Raw genomic sequence first — 14,685 nt, 5'->3', positions numbered from 1 at the left:
GGCAAAATTTGCTCTGTTGCACATTTTGTTTATAATTGTACTTCAATTGAAACATTATTGAAGTATTTTTCTTACTAAAAAATAGCTATAATCATAATTTCAATTGAGTTTTGATTATTTTTCAATAAAGTCCCAATTATTGTTTATAATTGGGGCCTTAAAATTGTAGCTAGATGTCTTCCGGGTTGACTCTCAACAAGGCCCCATATGTAAATCATATGAGCCTCATCAACCACTACTAGGCCAAGTTGGTTTTAAAATTTGGAGCTGAAGTATACTTCCTCCCACAGCTTATTATTCAAGAAGATCTCCGGGCTCAAATAGACGAATTGATAGACCCCTTTTGATATATCCTCCGCCATTTTTTTGTTGAAGTTTAACTTATTCAAGTTGATTTCCGTAAATCCAGCCTGCTGTTTTTCATAGACCTGGTTGTCATCTAAGGAATCCAACGGGTTCAAGGTGAGGACAACAGATCTCTTCTTCATAGATATCATACCAAAATATATTTCAGCTATTCGGGATTTTCCAAATCCTGTACCCGCTAGAACAAAAGTGTTCCGGCCCGAGACAAAGTTGGCCACCGCATCAATCTGCAAGGGTTTTGATGACTGGCCGTATTTTTTGAGAGCTATCTTGCCAATGTGTGCCTTCAAATCCTGATCGTTCATTCCAAAAATTTTCTTATACACATTGACGCCTGTTGGGGACCAGACTCAATCTGGAATGGGAGAGTGTTGTTTTTGATTCACCTTGGGTAGCATTCTTTTATCTGGGTTGATGATTCTCTTTGATAACGTTCACCAGCTGATTAAGAGGGGGAGTGGTGCCTTGAATTCCCAGCTGTTATGTACTACAATTATCACACTCTTCAAAGGTGTTATCTAGTTATGGGTGGCTTGCATTATACTATCAACCAAAGGTTTGCCAAACAATTGAGGTACACTGAAAACACATACTACCACTTTTACGCATAGTTGTGGCGGAAAGCAGTATGGGATGTGAGGAAACCAGGCTCTTGTTAAGATTTCTTGCCAATTCCAGCTCAGGTGTCCTTTTTTTTTTTTTTGAGAACAGGAGCGGGAAGCTAAGATGGTTGGCTATTCATGCCCTTCACGGCTTCGCCTGGTTTTGTATGGTTTTTGTTGTGTGAGGGGTAAAAGAAAAAAAAGTGTTGAAAAGCCACAAAAGCCCAGAACTCTCAGGCCAAATTTACGACATTAGTCATAAGCCTCTCCTACGGAGATTCTTTTGGGACGTGGGGTCCGCCCCCCCCTCCGTTCAAGAGGCTTAGTTAGGCTAGGGTTCCTCCCCCTCGCGCCATTTGTTGGATTGCCAGCCATGAGTCTCAAGACCACTACGCCCCGAGGGCGGGAGGGCTGGTTCGTCCCTTGGGGACCTCCATGCTGCCCTTACGTTGCTCAGGCCTGCATCTCATGGCCGAGCCCCGGCTCGGCCTTGGGCCATGTCAGAAGGACATGCCCTCAGGTTCTTGGGACAACACGTTGTGGAGTTCTGGGGCGCACTCAAGATGAAAATGCACGGGCAAGATCTCAAGGCTCAACCGTGCGGCGGGCGCCACATCCTCAAGACGTATCAGGATTTTCTTTTCTTCATGGTCTATCTTTCCCCCTTCTCTAACTCTCCGTCCTGGCTCTTTCTTTCCTTTTCCTTTCTTCTTTCTTTCTTCCTTTTCTTTTCTTGTTTTTTTGTTAGTTTGTTTTGTTTTTGATTCCTCTATTTTCCTTTCTTTTACACATGTCTTTCTTTCCGGTTTCTACCTTGCGCGCGTTGGAAGGTTTTGAGTTGGAGGAGGTTTGGTTTTTTTTTGGTTTGTTTGTTTTCTTGGCCTTGTTTGTTGGTTGTTGTCTCTTTTGGTTGTTCTCTCTTCCCTGCTCATCTTAGTTGTACGGGCGCGGCGGGCACAAGGGCTCGTCGCGCAGCATGTCGCGGCCTGAATCCAAGTTCATCCGAACTTGGAGGAAGGATCCGCATGGTATCCACCTCCGAACCACGAGGAATATCATCACTTTTTGAGTTTTGAGCTTATTGATCCCAGACCGTGTAGATCCTGCCCCGCATACTTCAGAGTTTTTGATTACCGGAGCTTCTCGAGTTTATTTCTTTAGAGCACTATCCGAGTTTCCAACGACAGCGTCGGCTTCCCGCCGAGTTTCTTTTCTGAGTTTTCCATCCAACCAAACTGCCGAGGGTATTCCACCCCCTCGTTCACTCTCAAACAAATCCCCCCCCCCAACCGCTATCACACTTTTCGACCCTTATCCAATACTTCTCGCAAGACCACCGACGAGGGCAGCATTCTGCACTATCCCCTCACCAGACTGCCACAGGCCCTGACCTGACAGGAGTCCATATTTGGTCCCCCGAGCCGGGATCGAACCAGCGACCTCAAGATTTACAGTCTCGGCTCAGGATTTTGAGACGGACTGGTGGTCTTAGGCTGGATTCTTTCTTCTTTTCTTTCCTTTTGGTTTTTTTTATTATTGTCGATTGCCGCTTTATCCGAAGACGTTTCAGGATCCTCGTTTCAGGATCAAGGCCGGGAAGAATCTTTGTTTAGATTTTTAGGCGTCTGCCGCGGGGCATAGGAGGGATAAAAGTAAGTCCCATCCATTGTGCACCTCCGGGCATCTCTACGCCGTCGAAAGCATTACCTGCCACTCTGTGAGCCTTCCCGTCATTCCGCCTTCCCTGTTAGGTCAGCGTGAAGATTTTCAAGAGCAAGATGGCCAAACCTGCCGCCGTGGAAGCCGTGAAGATCAAACCACCGCACGGGAAGAGCCTGAAGTTTGATGGGACAAACGTCGAACGCTTTCTACACCAGTATCAAGTTGCCGCGCGGCTGGACAAGGCGTCCGGGCAAGATATGGCCGAGCAGCTGTTTTTCTTTGTGGACGACTCTCTCCTCGACGTTCTGGAGACCCTGGAAGGCTACGAGCCGCCGAACTGGCCTAAGCTGAAGGCATCGATGCTGTCGTACTGGGGAGAGATCGACTCGGCGAAATTTACGGCGCGTGACATCAAAGTTTTGACGGAGGGATGGGTTGCGCGCGGAGGAGTTTCCTCCATTGAGGACTATCAGGCCTTTAGGAAGCATTGGGAGCCCATCCAAGCCTATCTTCTCGCCAAGGATCATATCGAGTCCGTGGAGGAGATTCGTAACGACTACTATCAGTCGTTCTCGTTAGCCGTTCAGGATCGAATCCGAGATCAGCTTCTTAAAGACAACACGATGATCACGACAGCCGACAACCGCTTTAAGTTACCGAAGTTCGAGGTTCTCAAGGCGGCAATCACCGAAGTAATGAGAAGGCAGACAGCACTGATTTTTGAGGATTCGAAGGCGTCGAAACCAGTGGCACCCGCGACCTTGGCCGAGGCGAATGGGATCATGCAGAGGATGGGAGAGGAGAAGCGCCCGAAGGCGGTAGCGGCCCCACCAAAGCCCGCCCCAACTATGGACGAGCTGTCAAAAATGTTTGAGGCGTTTGAACAGAAGCTCGACCAGAAGCTAGCCTCGGTACCCGCCAAACCATCACAGTCGCAGAATCCGAGGGGTCCGATGGTGTGCTTTTACTGTCACCGGGAGGGACACAGGACCGCGCGTTGTTTCGAGCTTCAGAAGGATAAGGACGACAACCTCGTAGAGCAGAAGGGCACGAATTTTTTCTTGCCGAACGGAGCGTTGATACCTTGGGACTCTACCAGGCCGATTCGCCACGTGGTAGCGTCGTTCCAACCTACTCGAGCTGCCGCAAGTCAGGCGACGACGGAGCCCGTTGCAGGATTTAAAGTTGGTTGTGGTTCTCTTCAACCTTGGTACCCGCCAGCAGTATCGTCTCAGTCATTCTCAGGAGTTTATGAGGCCGACCCGGCGGGAAGGAAGCGGCATGAAGACTCGAAGCCTTATAAGGCCCCAGCCGTCCCTCTCAGTGCCGTGAAGCGCCCTATCCGCCGAGCACCAACCCCGCCTGTTCCCGAGGACAGAAGTGCGATGGATGAGGAGGCGGAGCTTTTCGAGCGCAGTCCTGGAGGCGACCCAACGCACGAGCTGTCTCCCAATCGCCCTACGACTCCGCCTACGCCTACAAAGGCTGCTGGTCCGAAAGTGCGCTTTGAAAGAGAGGTCTCGCGCGAACACCCGAATGCGGTTGACGGCGTATTGCGAAAGATCGCCGTGTTGAAGGTGCCCGACATCACGGTATCGGAACTCATGGCGATCTCTCCCTCTATAGCCGAAGGCATGAAGAAATGGGTATCTAGACGGCGCGTGGAAGTTGGAACCGAAGAGCTGAAGGTGAACTCCGGCACGTTGGCTGAGGTCTCTGACAGGGATCTGGGAACCGACCCAAACCTTTACTCCTGCCCTCTGGGATATTTGCCGTGTCTCATTGGGGACGACGAGACTTCAGCGTCTCCCCTTATCGACTCGGGCTCTCAATTGAATCTGATTTCGGACGCCATGGCCAACAAGTTTAATCTGAGCCCTCGCGTTAACTTTGCATCGGCGGTCTACGGTATTAACAACCAGGCCTGTGAATTGATGGGTGTAGCCGAAGACGTGCAGGTCCGGATCGGCAAATCGTTGGTGAAGACGTGTCACTTTTGGATCACAAAGATGGACGGGCCGCTGATCTTAGGTCGGCCTTTCTTAATGGATGTTGCTGCTACATTGGCGTTCTCACCCCAATCAGGCGAGAAGCTTATCATACCGGACGCTACTGGAAGAAACATCGAGGTCTCCTTGTGTTCGACTGGTTCAGGTCGATGGGAGCGTGATTTTCCAGGTCAGGGTCGTAAGGCGGTGCTCACTCATGTGGCGCGGCTCCCCGACGATTCTTCGGAGGATCGTCCTTTTTTATGAGCGCAGTTGGTTCGGTACACGGCAGTTTTAATCTAGATGCTCGAACTCTCGCCGTCGAATCGACTCATCTCTCAGAGTATCATTGTCCCGGTTTTCTTTTCACTTCTTCTTTCAGTCACCAAATCATCAAACCCAAAAAACATTCACAGATAATCAAAAACAGCAAAAAGAAGATCGGTTCTCAGTTTCATCCCAGTTTCAAGTCTCAATTGTACATTAGGAGAGGTGCGGGAGAGGAGAAAAAGGGTATTCCGTGGGGCATTAGCGGGACAGAAGTAAGTCCCATCCATTGTGCACCTCCGGGCATCTCTACGCGCGTCGAAAACATTACATGCCACGCTGTGAGCCGCCCCTGTTCGCCCTCCTTCTTTTCCAGTACCGTCAACCCTTCAACCTCAGATCAAAGTCTCCGAGAAGAGAATAAACTATCCTCGATTCGTTACAAGGAGGCCTCAGCCCCATCACGGGAACCCTCTTCAAGTCCTCAATTCTCGTTTCAGGAGAAGTCCCAAGATTCGAACTACGAAAGTCTCCGCAAAGAGAATAAACTACTCCTCCTCCGCGAAGAGGCTAAACTAATTACGTCTTATGACGGCCTCCGTGACGAGGGTAAACTATTTTTGTCTGATGACAACCTCCGTGAAGAGGAGAAACTAATTTCCGTGGAAACAGAGGCCCGAACACGTAAATTGGATTCGGAGATACCACGGAGGATTGGGAGTAACAAAGTAAGTTCCCACCAATATGCACCTCCGAGGCGTGATGCTTCCCCGTTGTCGAAAACCCTACCCCGTGCCACTCTGGTGAGCCACCACCCGGATTTTGGTGCTTTCCTTGCAGGACCTGGCGCAACAGGAGGCGCGGTGTGCGGAGCGGAGCTCCGCAACGAGCTTAAACTATGCTCTCTTGGAATGGAATGTGAAGGAGGAATTGTAATGTTCGGTCCGTTGTGGAGGGCATATGGCGTGAAAGTAAGTTCCCACCAATATGCGCCTCCGAGGCGTGATGCTTCCCCGTTGTCGAAAACCCTGCCGCGTGCCACATACGTGAGCAAAGACTTCCCGGACGGACTCTCCTTTTCAGATAAGTCGGCATTCGGGAGTTGGGCGGAGCATTGGACGCGTCTTCTCATGGATTCTGGGCTCCGGTACAACGCGCAGGTGGATTTGGCGCGATCATGGAAGGAGGGCGGCTACTTGGCGTTGGCGGCCAAGTACAAACCGGTCGCCAAGAAGGTCAAACCGGTGAATCAGCCTATGCCACAGGAGTTGAACCCACCGCTTCGCCGCCCGCCTCTTTCACGTGACCCGTATCAAGGCTTATCTCGCTCTCTAGCCGGACCGTTTGTACCCAAGGGTCGAGTAACCGAGGAGCGTCTTTCGGTGGTTAACTTTGGCCCGGAGGGTTGGCTCTATCCGGACGAATTGTCTTTGATTAAGAACGTCCTGGCGGAACGCAACCTCGCCATCGCCTTCACCGAGGATGAGCGCGGACTGCTGAAGGAGACCTACGGACTCCCCTACATCATACCCGTCGTTGAACACGAACCTTGGCAGAAGAGAAAGATTCCGATTCCGGCCGCCAAGGCCGAAGATTATATCCGCATCATCCGGGAAAGAGTTCGAAATGGCTTGTACGAGCAGTCAACGTCGAGCTATTCGAGCCCGGTCTTCTGTGTACTCAAGGGAAACGGCAAACTTCGGGTGGTACACGATCTCCAACCGTTGAATAAAGTTACGATCCGGGACGCAGGGGTCCCGCCCGCTACGGAGGAATTCGTGGAGTCTTTCTCAGGCCGCGCGTGTTATGGTCTTGGTGATATTATGGGCGGCTACGACGAGCAAGCGCTACATCCCATTTCTCGGCCTTTGACTACTTTCGACACGCCTCTAGGTCGGTTTCAGTTGACCCGGCTCCCTCAAGGAGCCACGAATTCCGTGGCAGTCTACCAGGCGCAAATGGTTTGGATATTGCAGGATGAGATCCCTGAGCACGCCGGCATCTTCATCGATGATGGGGGTATCAAAGGCCCAAAATCCGATTACGGCAACGAGACGCTATCTTGGAGTTGCGGAATCCGACGCTTCATTTGGGAGTACTCTGAAGTTCTGGAGCGCATTCTGTTTCGGATTGAGGAGTCGGGCTTGACGGTTTCGGCTTCGAAGCTTGCTGCCTGCGTACCCGCTTTAGAGATTGTAGGCCATGTAGTCTGTAAGGCAGGCCGCTAAATGGCTGCTAGTAAAGTCAACAAGATCACATCGTGGCCAACTCCCGTCAACGCTACCGAAGTTCGAGGTTTCCTCGGGGTCGTCGTCTATGTCAGGATCTTTATTCCCTCACTGTCCCAGATTTGCCTGCCCTTAAGGCGTTTGACGCGCAAGGACTCGGAATGGGATTGGACCGAAGACTGCGAAGAAGCCTTTCAGGAGCTCAAGGAGCTGGTGGGCAAAGATATCGTGCTCGTCAAAATCGACTACGGGCCCAACGCCGGAAAACTTAAGCTTGCCGTTGACTCCAGCTATCGCGCCGCTGGCGCCGTTCTCACTCAGGCTGACGACAATGGCCTCGATCGCCCGGCCCTCTACGAATCCCTCCTTTTTTCTGATGTAGAGTCGCGCTATTCTCAGTCTAAGCTGGAGCTATGTGGGGTAGCCAGAATCCTGAAGAAGCTCCAGACGGTTCTGTGGGGCCAGTACTTCGAACTGCAGGTAGACGCCCAGTCATTGATTCAGATGATCAACGCCCCTATTCTACCGAACGCGCCAATGACGCGCTGGGTAGCGTTCATTCAGTTATTCTCCTTCGAGGTAGTACATCGTCCTGGCAAGTCTTTCACCATGCCCGATGGCCTTTCCCGCCGCCCGCGGGGAGACGACGAATCAGATCCTCCATCCGATTTTGACGAAGAATCTCCTTTGATCCGGCCGGTGTATTCATTCGCGGCAGAGGCAGGAGGGTACTCGGGCTACCAAGAAGGGTATTGGCGTCAAATGGAGCTGTTCCTATCGACGTTGATTAAACCTCCGGGAATGGAAGCTGAGGAATTTCGCGCCTTAAAGAGAAGATCAACGGATTTTTTCCTTCAGAACGGCAGGCTTATGAAGAGGGGCAGCCCGCTTCCCAGGATTGTCATCACTATTCCCGCTAAACAGGAAGAAGTTCTTCGGCAGTTACACGAGAATTTGGGCCATAGAGGAGTGACGGAAACCTATAGGCGGGTCTCGGAGCGTTTCTGGTGGCCCTCTTTGAAGCAATCCGTGGCGCGCTGGTGTCAAAGCTGCGACGCCTGTCAGAGGCGCAGTCTCCGATGGCCTTTGGAGCAGCGGTACCCAACAGGAGAGTCCACGGTGTTTGGACGAGTGGCAATGGATGCCGTGCACTTGAAGGCAGGCGGAGCTAAGTATCTCATAGTTGCACGGGACGATTTCTCTGGCTGGGTAGAGGCTAAGAACTTAAATAATCTCACTTCCGAGGCGGTGGCCTCTTTCCTCCAGGAACATTGGACAATGCGTTATGGGCCGGCTCAATCCTATTCCACCGACGGCGGCTCAGAGTTTGGCGGTGCGTTGGCGGACATGCTGCGCGCTTTACCAGGACAGCACCGAGTATCCACACCCTACTACCCGGAGGGGCAGGGCATGGTCGAGCGGGGACACGCTCTCGACCAAGCGCACCACGGGGTACTCCCCATACGAGTTGCTTTTCGGACAACGGGCAGTATTGCCCATTGACCTGGAAATGGAGTCCTATCTCGGCGTGGACTGGGAATCGGTACGAACAACCTTGGATCTTCTGGCGGCTAGGTCGATTCAGCTGGAGAGAAGCGAAGAGACGCGGGGCATAGCCCATCGCAAAATGATGGAGGCACGCCGCGAGTCAGTCCGATATTGGACCGACAAGCGTTCCGGCCGGCTGCGCGGAGCTCTCGCACCGGGGGAAATGGTCATGGCGTATAACCGGTCGCTAGAAACACAGTGGGGTCAGTTATTCGCCCATCGGTGGAATGGGCCTTACCGCGTCGTCCGTCAAGTCGAGGGAGGCTCTTACATTTTGGCTGAGTTGGACGGCACCGAGCTGAAGAGGTGCTTCGCGGCCGATCAAGTCAAGAAGTATTTTTCGCGCGAGGTTTTGGAGGAGCAAAAGTAAGTTCCATCCAATAGTGCACCTCCTAGGGTAACTCTACACGTCGTCAAAGCATTACCTGCCACTCTGTGAGCCATACCTTCGCGGTTTTCTTTTTTTTCCTGTCTGGCAACACGTATCCAAGAGCAGCGCGCAGTCTAGGGACAGACTGCAAACTGGGGGAAGATGTGGAGTTCTGGGGCGCACTCAAGATGAAAATGCACGGGCAAGATCTCAAGGCTCAACCGTGCGGCGGGCGCCGCATCCTCAAGACGTATCAGGATTTTCTTTTCTTCATGGTCTATCTTTCCCCCTTCTCTAACTCTCCGTCCTGGCTCTTTCTTTCCTTTTCCTTTCTTCTTTCTTTCTTCCTTTTCTTTTCTTGTTTTTTTGTTAGTTTGTTTTGTTTTTGATTCCTCTATTTTCCTTTCTTTTACACATGTCTTTCTTTCCGGTTTCTACCTTGCGCGCGTTGGAAGGTTTTGAGTTGGAGGAGGTTTGGTTTTTTTTTGGTTTGTTTGTTTTCTTGGCCTTGTTTGTTGGTTGTTGTCTCTTTTGGTTGTTCTCTCTTCCCTGCTCATCTTAGTTGTACGGGCGCGGCGGGCACGAGGGCTCGTCGCGCAGCATGTCGCGGCCTGAATCCAAGTTCAGCCGAACTTGGAGGAAGGATCCGCATGGTATCCACCTCCGAACCACGAGGAATATCATCACTTTTTGAGTTTTGAGCTTATTGATCCCAGACCGTGTAGATCCTGCCCCGCATACTTCAGAGTTTTTGATTACCGGAGCTTCTCGAGTTTATTTCTTTAGAGCACTATCCGAGTTTCCGACGACAGCGTTGGCTTCCCGCCGAGTTTCTTTTCTGAGTTTTCCATCCAACCAAACTGCCGAGGGTATTCCACCCCCTCGTTCACTCTCAAACAAATCCCCCCCCCCAACCGCTATCACACTTTTCGACCCTTATCCGATACTTCTCGCAAGACCACCGACGAGGGCAGCATTCTGCACTATCCCCTCACCAGACTGCCACAGGCCCTGACCTGACAGGAGTCCATAACGTCCATCATGTTTCATCCTGCTACACCCCCAGGATGAAACAGGATGCTCTGGAGAGCCCCCCCTCCCCCTCCCCCCTCATTTTACCACCTCTAAAGGGCATTCCCCCCCTGGCATTGGCCAGGGGCCTGTTGTTCCCCAGTTCTGTTATTACTAACAACATGCAATGAATAAGATCAAATACCCATGAATCTTGTATGCGGCCAACCCATGATGCCTGCCCCAACTGGGGCCACAAGTCCACCGGGATCTATTCTGCCCTGCCTTTTTGTCCCCTGCTCGTCTGAGCGCCGCGCCTGCTGTCACATTGGGCCAATAGGTGAACCGACCGTTGTACGCCTCCGGCACGCCCGCCCTGTTGGCCAGCTTGCCTTTCAGTTATGCGGATTATGGCCAACCGGTTGGGCCCTCAGGCGGAGGCCCCGGATATGCCTCACTAGACGCTAACAACCCGCCCCTTTGGGGCCGCGCAGTCGCCAAGTCTTGTTGACATGGGTGCCACCCTGTCACACGATTGCGCCGCCCCTCAAATCGCCTTTTTATGCGACCCCCAACGCGTCGACCATGGGACAGGGGCATCCCATGGCCAAACCGGCAGGGCGACCCAAGTCCGCCCTTTTGGAGTGCGGCGGCCTCTTTGGGAGGCCCCTGGGACCTCCCTGACGGTCCCAAGGTCGTCTTTGGGGGCGCCTGTGGGGCGGTGTTCCTAGGGTTGAACCAGGGTTGCCGCCTGATGGCTGGGTCACGGGGCGCCCCACTGATGGTTTCTGGGGCGACTCGACCGCCCTGCGGTGTATGCCTCAGTGGCGCGCTGTGACCATACCCTCCACGGGCGCTCGCTATACGCCCAAGTGGCGAGTGGGGTGACGCCCCACATGCGTCGCCTTATGTCCAAAAACCGGGGGGGAAAGGATTGCTGCCCCTGGCAAAAGAATTAACTGACTACGTGCAGGGTTGAACACACGGCTTGGCCAGGCTTTCTCAGCTGCACTCTGTACTGACTGCACTACTGCAGCTTCAGTTGAATTCTGGTGGGAAACATGGGTTTTCAATGTCCCTCGATCTTCATCTCCTCCAGAGGGATGTGTGAACAGAGGCTTGGGATCCATGCTGACTCTGTCAAACAAACCAAGAAGGTAGTTGGAGGCGATGTGATGTGTTCATGCAGCGCGTGTTCTCCTCCATTGCACTCTATCCACACGTGCTCACGAGAAAACTAAGGACTTTGCCGTAAAACTGATTCCTAGGACCATCAAGTCGCAAAGTTATGAGGTTTATACCACATAGCCCATTGTACTGTTGGCACGGAGATCTTCCTTGGCATAGTCAGCAGGGACACAGCTTGCAATGCTCAACTGCAACGGGAGTTTGACCCCGCCCTTGTCTTTTTGTCCGAACTGTCAAGCCAGATCTCACCCCCCGATTGGAGTATGTACCAGCTTGGGCGCCCCATGGACGCCCCTGTCCATGCCACGCTTGTGGGGCGTCACCATACACTTGAGCCTTTGAGGTGGAAGTCCAGCAAGCGCCCATGAAGAGTATCGTCATAGCGCGCGCCAGAGACAATTTTATTGAACAAGTTAACATTCAGCAAGACCATGAGAAGTTAGTCGGTGGTAAGGTGAAGTGCCTGCTAAAGAAATCTTTGTCCCTTTGGTGGGAAGTATAAAATTTGCCAAGTCTAAGGTCAAGCCCAAAGGCAAATGAAGCTTCAAGCACATTCAAAGCTTTCATGGCAAGTTCATCATACCCAAAATCAAGGTGATCACACCAGCCCTCCATCCTGACCTCCAGCTTTCCTATAAATCTGTGTCAAATTGTGATGTATCTGTTTTGAGTGATTGCATTGTAAGAAATTAACCTTGAGTTCTTGTTAGCTTGAACAAAGATGCTCATGGTTGATACTTGTCACATTAATACATGTCAAAATTAAGTTACAGAGTTGGTTCAAGGATGGGTTTATTTGTGATTGAACATTCATGATAAAAGTTTAATTCTAATTTTGAAATTCATATGAAGCCAAGGGCCTTCCAGAGACACTTTGATGGCAAGATTGGTAGAAATAAATCTGAGAAAAGTTTGAAGACTAATTTGAGCTGTGAACAATAATGGGATATTGGAGAAATTGCCAAAACATCAAGCCAAAAAATTCATTGCATGGGAGTTTAAACTAATGTGTAGTAGTTTTAGTCATAGGAGGGGAGTTTTACTACATGCCAATGCTCCAATGGAGACAAGCAAGGGCTTTTGAACTTTTGTTTACAGTGGAAAAGCCGCCTTGGCCTCTATAGATTATAGAAGGATTTATGCTGTGTGTATTTTTTTCCCCAAATACCAATCACCCAATGGGAAATGATGCTGCTACAGGAAGTTTAAAAATGCCATTTTCTTGATCCTCTAAGGCTGTGGGGTTGAAAAAATCTACATAGCAACAACAAGCTTGAATATTCATGTCTCTGCATCCATTCATTTCAAGGGAAAAAGTTTCATTATTATAAATCAGGTTTCATTCATGTGGGATATGTTTGGTTTGGATCTGAGCCATCAAAGTGTGTTTAGCCCATAAAGATGAAATTCCAGTTTGACATATTTGTGAACTATTGACCCACTGCATCAGTGGGAGCCAGGAGTTGTGGCATAAACCTGCAGCAGCGAAGTCGCCTTGGCCTCTAGTGTATCTATAAACCACCAATTACATAATTAGGTGGGATTCCCTCAAGCCACCCAACTATCAAGCTTGCAGCACATTCATCAAAATCCCAGAGGTATACAAATTTGTGAAAAGCAGAGATCCTTGCTCACAACAAAGTCACAAAGTCCATTGGCCTGATTATTGATAGATGGCAATTGGGACCTGGGCACCGCCCACAGGTACGGGTACCAGGTCAATTTTCAGCCCAAAACAGGCACCCAGCACCGCACCTGGCACCCCCAGGCAGGTTTCTGGCGGTGTACCGGCGGTACCTGCTCCTATCAGGAGAGCCAACTTTCCTTTGATTCTCAGTATTGGACATCGCGTCCGTGAGAGCTGCATGCAATCCTAAGCTCTCCCAATGGCTGGTACTGGCCATTGGGAGAGCCCAGGCTCCTAAACCCCCTTGATGGATAGTACTGGGCCTTGGGCGGCATTAACGGCAATCAAGAGAGCACATACACTCTGTCAAGGGCCGGTACTGGCTATTGAGAGAGTGTATGAGCTCTTTCAATTGGTTGTATTGGCCCTTGGGAAGGGTGTATGTTCTCTCTTGATTGCCTATACTGGCCGCTGGAGCAAATTTGGGGACCTGTGGTGAGTTACGCAGGTATGACTGAGGTCATTTTTTCACCAAAACCTGACACCCAGCACCACCTGGTTGGTGCGCAGCAGTTGCAAGGTGTACCCACCAATGGGTGCTGGGTACCTGTTTGCCATCTCTAATTGGCCACTCTTAAGACTTGTAAACCAACAGCCAGATCCCAAGGTCAAATAGGAGTCCGAGTTGTGCATTAGCAAAGTCATATGTGTAGGATTCTGAGAAGACTGGCCAGGAGATGTTTGTCAATTTGTTACATAAAAATGATATGAGTATGAACAAACAATGTTGATTTATGCATGAACACAGGCGGAGAAGAAATTAAGGCTGGTCTTGGTAAGAAATTTCCAAGTCCGCTGTTGTATACGGAAATGTGAAAAATCAAATGTTTTTCTCATACGCATAATTACTGATGCTAGGCTTCAATATAAAACCAAAAAGACCTCAGAAATGGATTCTAAAGCCAATTTGACCCCTATTCACCACTGGAAAAGTCACTAGAACCCAAGGTTGTTGCTGAGTCAAGGCTCTTGTTCGGGGATCCCAATCCCAAACTCTGACAAGACTTTGATTGTCGGGTCGAACTTGAGCTTCAGCAATCAAGTGACAGCACAACCCCAACTTTTGACCGACTAGTACAACTCCTGAACGCCTGCAAACTCCAAGACAATCACACTTGATCCTTGTCGAAAGCTACCGCAGCTAGACCCTCCCCGGCACTATTACAAGCCGCTACCGACCTTCCCCCTTTTGATCAATTGGCTTTTCTTTCTGATATTCCAGAATCAGAGTGGGGGGCAGCCATCGAGTTCTACAACGTCACGGCCAATCAATGTTGGAGCTGCGGTGATGCGAAACATTATCTCCGAGACTGTCCCTCTCAATCGCGCAGTCAACCAGTCAACAGACAACAGCAAGGACCAGGCGCACTATCTTATCGGCCAACAAGTTCTCAAAGGCAAAAATTTCAGCAAGTGCCTTTCATGCCCATGATTGGTGCGGTCTATCCTCCGCCAGGCCTCCCATACGGCGGCGGTCAGTTCAACCCACAGTATTACGGTTTCCCCGCCAACCAACAGTTCAATCAACCGTCTCACTACCAGCCGAGTCAACAGCCCTACACCCCGTCGCAAGTTTTTCAGTCCCCAGCCGGCCAACATCAACAATCAGTGTTTCGCCCTGCCGACTCCTACAGACCTGCTCAGCCTCAGGCGCAACGCCAACAGTCGACCAACTTCCGCCAGCGTTCCAACAACTCAAGAGGGGGTGGGGCAACGGCGAAGGAAGCGGAAGTCACCGACCTCCCTGATGGGATCGCCAACATGGATT

Source organism: Puccinia triticina, chromosome 16A (genome assembly GCF_026914185.1).
Source record: "Puccinia triticina chromosome 16A, complete sequence".
NCBI lineage: Eukaryota > Fungi > Basidiomycota > Pucciniomycetes > Pucciniales > Pucciniaceae > Puccinia > Puccinia triticina.
Note: the sequence above shows the minus strand (reverse complement) of the source record.